Source organism: Nicotiana tabacum, chromosome 1, assembly GCF_000715075.1.
Source record: "Nicotiana tabacum cultivar K326 chromosome 1, ASM71507v2, whole genome shotgun sequence".
In the NCBI taxonomy this organism is placed as follows: domain Eukaryota; kingdom Viridiplantae; phylum Streptophyta; class Magnoliopsida; order Solanales; family Solanaceae; genus Nicotiana; species Nicotiana tabacum.
The window spans coordinates 166,545,331-166,551,351 of record NC_134080.1 but is presented as its reverse complement, the minus strand read 5'-3'; positions in this window follow the sequence as shown (position 1 = coordinate 166,551,351).

Genomic DNA, 6,021 nt, shown 5'->3' with positions numbered 1-6,021 from the left:
AAGTCATAGAAAGTCGAATTAATTGCCTTTTTGATTTATCCAACACGTGGGTGATTTCCCTTTTTTTTTTGTAATCTCCAAGTCATAATAATCATACAACCAGTAGAAAAGGCTATATAATTTCTTCAATTTTCCACAGCTGACCCTTTTTGTGAAAGGCTAGGCATTGGAATGTAAACTTACTGCGCCAATGCTGTTCTTAGACTTGAGAACAATCTCGTGCTGGAAAAAGTTTCAACTTTGACCTTTAAAACATTACTTCCGTTTATTACTGTAAATATACCTTTAATTTAACTTTAAAAGGCTCGTTCCATCTTATGTTGGTAATGTTTCATTCATTAAGAAAAGAAGTGATTAAAATATGAAAAAGAAAACACGTGGATCAATAATATTAACATCAGATGTGATTATTATGTTATGTCGTTTACAAATCAGAAGTTGATATAGTAACACAAGTAAAAATATTTAGCAATTCTCATTTGATCAAGAATTAGAAAACATTTTAAGTAATTTCATTTGGTTGCGTGGTGTTATCAGCTTTTTACACATTATCACATCTTGTTCATCCTTAAATTCTATAAATAAATGATCAAGAAAGAACATTTTCTTTTTGAAGGAAAGAATTTATTTATTTTTACTCCAAATCAGTCGGCTCAAACAAATTAAAAGACATATTTTCGAATTTCGCATTGACACTGTGGATTAATACGTAGGAAGAAACATGAACCACCAAACTACCTTTTTTAGTTTGCGAACGAATTTATTTGCATACAATGTTTCTTCTTTTGTTTAATCGTACGGTAAAATGACTTGAGTTTGATTTTGAAATGTTTCTTTCACGCTAAACACATGCATCCTCCTATGATAGACGATCAAATGCATTTGCTGGATGCTGTGTTGGACATGGTACTATCCGAGGAGGTGGTCATTGGTCAAGTTAGGGTCCACCAGACTAAGGCTCAAACAAGGACACATGGAGCTTCTCAGCCTAGAGTTATGAATAGGGACCATCCCAAGTTGTTGTGCCAGAGCAGGTGAATGAATAGGTATTTCAGGACACTCCACCACCAGTGCCAACTGTTGTACCTACCGTTGCCTTACCTGCAAATGCAGTGGTAAGATTATTAAATGTGTTAAAGGTATTGGTGCCTACTCAAGATAGACTTCTAACTCCTTAAATTACTTCACAGACACAAACACTAGTTCAGTTGAATGTTGCAGCTCCTCAGACACCTCAGATGGCCAAGTTTATTGTGCGTCGCAAAAAGATACTGATTAGTATATTAGGACTGAAAGAGACTCGTGGCGTGGAGAGCTGAGTCATGGAGGACTTTGATTCAGAGATCTAGACGAGCAGGGATACCACCTATCACTTAGTCAGAGTTTTCAGCTATGTTTATGGACAAGTTCATTGCACTGAGCAAACGAGATGATATGTTACGTCAGTTTGAGCAATTGCGTTAAGGCACTATGACAATTATAGAGTATGAGGCTAAGATTATTGAATTAGCTAGGTATGCTCACTTTCTGGTTATAAATGAAAGGGAGAAAGTGAGACGATGTGTGGATAGACTTGAGCATAATTATCATCGTTCGGTGGTACAAAGTGTCCGAGACGTTACCTTTCTAAGGTAGTTAAAAATTCTCTTCGTTGTAAGTCATATCAGGAGGGGGATAGGATTGAGCGAGAAAACAAAAGAGTCCGTAGTATCGGTGGGTTGAGTGGAGCTACATCTGGGGGCAAGAGTGATTTCAATTATAGGCAGTCCACGCCTACTCAGTCAGACAACGATGCACTCTTTAGGAGTGCTTATCCAGCTAGAGAGGGACAACAACAACATGGTTCTCAAATAGGGATAGACTTGGTTTCACAGTCTACAAACATACCATCTCATAGACAAACTACAAAGGGACCATCATCATCAACATCCGGACATCGTAGTTTTAGGAATATATATGCCACTATTCCAGCATGCCAGACATGTGGTAGATCATATTTAGGGCAGTGTCGTATTCTAACTGGAGAGTACCTTTGGTATGTCCAGCTGAGACATCTCTTGAGGGATTGCCCTCATCCTCCAAGGAATTCTAGCCAGACTTCTGTTTAGTTAGCTGTATCTACTCAGACTACTCATAATACTTTAGGTTATACTGTACGGGAAATAGAGGCAAGGTGCTGGAGATCGTGCTACTGAGAATCAAGAATAGAGAATGTTGGTAGAGGCCAAGCGAGAGTTTTTAACTTACTAAATAGGATGTTTAGGCCTGGAATGTTGTGGTTACATTTATTCTTTATATATGTTCATTTGATATACTTGCATCGACTAATTTGGGATCTACCTACTCTTAGGTGTCCTCGTACTTTGATTTGAGATTTGGTAGACAACCAGAGATATTGAATGATTCTTCTCTAGTTGCTACTCACGTTTGAGGGTCTCTATTAGCTAAATCTATGTATGATGGTTGTCCGATTCGAGATGAGGGTAAGAATACTCTAGCATACCTAATTCTACTTGATATGATTGACTTTGACGCACTTATATGCATGGAATGGTTATCTTCTTGTTGTGATATCATCATTACATGCAGAGATAGTTAAGCATGAGATATATAACAAACCACTTTTGTCCTAAAAGGGGGTCAAGTTTCAGAGATTGGTAAAGTTCTATCTTTTATGAAGGCTCAATGATTAATGAGCAATGGTTGTTTGGGTCTCTTAGCTATGATATGGGACACAAAAGAGGAAACACTTAATTTGGAAGAGGTACCAATAGTAAGAGAATATTTTGATATATTTTCTGAGGATTTACCAAAATTAGCCCCAGCAAAAGAAATAGGCTTTGGTGTTGATTTGATACTTGACACACAGTCAATATTTATACCCACATATCGTATGGAACCTGCGGAATTGAGAGAACTAAAGTAACAGTTGTAGGACTTACTAGATAAGGGTTTTGTTTAACCGAGTGTACCTTTATGAGATGCACTAGTATTTTTCGTAAAGTAGAAAGACGGGTCTCTAAGAAAGTGCATGAATTACACGTAGTTGAACAAGGTAACGATACACAATAAGTATCTTTTTGTTATGACCCACAGTATTACGTCGATGTTATGCCTCGCAGTATTATATTACAATGATGTTACGCCTCGCAGTATTATATTACGATGATGTTACGCCCTACAGTATTACATCGATGTTACATTCCGCAGCATTATATTACGACGATGTTATGCCCGTTAGTATTTGACGTTGGATTTATCGTAAGATAATTGACATCAGTTCAAAGACAAGATTATTTGGAGATTATAAGTATTACGCTATTTCAAACAAGTGATAAGTAAATTCGTAAAAGTGAGAGGGTAAGCGAACCAAAGAAAATAAGTTTCGTTGAAGTTTGACATGTCGGGATAAAATACGACCCGAACTAAAATACTTGGTATTTATGGACTAGTTCCATACAAGGTACCACATGACCATGATAGTAAGGTGTATAAGGTATGTCAAAAGTGAGTATTATTTTAAGTAAGAGGAGATAATTCTTAATTATATGGGTAATTGGTTAATTATTGGGTAATGGAATATTACCTAATTAATTAATAATTAATGGTAAATAATTAAGATCTTTTGGATAAAGACCAAATGAATCTCACGTGGCAACACATTAAGCCTAAATAGGTGACTTACTTATTTTAGTAAGGTGTCACATTAATGCATCTTGCAAGTAGGACCACCCCTATAATAATAAACTTTCAAATTCACAAAGAAAGGGATGGAAAAAGGGATTGCTCAATCAAAGAGAAGGGATTGTGATATATCATATAAGAGGGAAATTCATGGGCTGCTAGTAACGTATAGGATTCTCAAAGGAATTCTTAAGAATCCCTACAAGGTGCAACGTGAATTGCAAATTCTAAGGGAGCACGGTACAATCTTTCTCAAGAATATCAGACAGGTTTTTCCTACTTCGATCTGCCGTTATGTGTTCTTCACAAAATACGTGTGTTAGAGGAATTATAAAGAGAATTGGTCCAGGTATGTTAAGGCTATCCATTCTTTCTTTTGGCATGACCTATACGACACAAACGAACGAGCAAATGCACAATTTCCATAAATGACTCTATTAATAGAAATACTAGAGATGCTTATGTTCTTGATTCCCCATGTATCATATTATTCTATCATTTATTTATGGGTCTTAGAAAAGACATAAGTTGATAAATTTTATTTCATGATATTAATCCGAGGCATAATGATCTTATGACATTCCGAAAGATTTTATTGACGTACTTTTCATGCATTGTATTCATGTACATTGACTCATGACCAGATGACGTACATATATATATATATATATATATATATATATATATATATATATATATATATATATATATATATATATATATATATATATATATATATATTTGTGTGTGTATGTATGTATGTATGTATGTATGTATGTATGTATGTATGTATGTATGTATGTATGTATGTATGTATGTATGTATGTATGTATGTATGTATGTATGTATGTATGTGGGAAATGGAAAAAGGTTACGGCATTATATACGTACCACCACCTGATCAGCTGGTATACGTTGATGATTTTGCCCAGAGTGGCCGAAATGATATGATGGAATGCCCTCAGAGGCTTGATGATGTTATGAACACATGTACCTATACACGACGTGATATTTATATGCATATGAATGTCATTATATATATTAATGATTCACAGAGTTATTCAGACTTACATGTCGAGTCCTTTACTCCATGTTTCTCTCATGTCTATTATGTACTGATTTTTATTCCTTACATACTCGGTACATTATTTGTACTAACGTTCCTTTTTCCTGTGGACGCTGAGTTTTATGCCCGCAGGTCCCGATAGACAGGTCGAGAGTTTTCAAAGTAGCCTACCAGCTCTGCGGAAGATGTTGGTGCACTCCATTTGCTCCGAAGTTGCTTGTTTGGTCAGTATGATTTAGACGTGTATTGTTTGGTATGGCAGGGCTCTGTCCTGACCTTTATGATAATTATATATTTTTAGAGGCTTATAGATAGATGTCATGTTCGTAAAAGATTGTATGGCCTTGTCGGCCTATGTTCAGTGAACAAGTGGTTATTTTGGTCTTATAGGCCCCTATGTCTTATGTATAAGTTGGTATTACATGTTGTATTCTACTTATCTCACGACAGCCTCTCCGGCTCAGTTATCTATGATAGTATGACACGAAAGGATACGTTATGTTGGTACTCGGTGGAGTAAGGTACCAGTGCCCGTCACGGCCCATCAGTTTGGGTCGTGATACTTTTGCCTTTTATAGATGACATATTTTATCAATTACAGGGAGCTGCCCACTTTTCAAAGATTTATCTTTGATCTGGTTATCATCGGTTTAGAATCAAAGAGGAAGACATTCATATGATAGCTTTCAGAACTCGGTATGGACACTATGAGTTTCTTGTGATGCCTTTTGGACTGACAAATACTCCATCTGCATTCATGGATTTAATGAATAAGGTGTTCAAATCATTTCTGGATAGTTTTGTAATAGTGTTTATTAATGGTACTAGTTCCACAATCAATGTTGGTAACATGTTGGAAGCTGTTTTGATCCACTTTGATGATGATGAGATGGATGTCTTCAAGGAGTGTGTAAAATCTTTTCAAGGAATGGGGTCTACTATGTACCCCAAAAGCTATTATTGGATCTTGATAATAGAAAGACTCATCATACAAAGCCTTTAATTGAAGAGCCATCTACCTTGGAGATGACGCCATTGCCACCCCACCTTCGGTATGAATTTTTTGGCCCTTGTTCTACTTTACCGGTTATATTTTGGTCTTGTTTGACTAATGTGTAGGTAGATTTCATATTGGCGGTCTTATAAAGGAGGAAGAAGGCCATTGGACAGACTTTGGCAGACATTCGGGGTATAAGCCCCGCATTTTTGCATGCATAAGATAAAGTTGGAGGATGGTGCTAAACCGTCTATTGAACATCAAAGAAGACTCA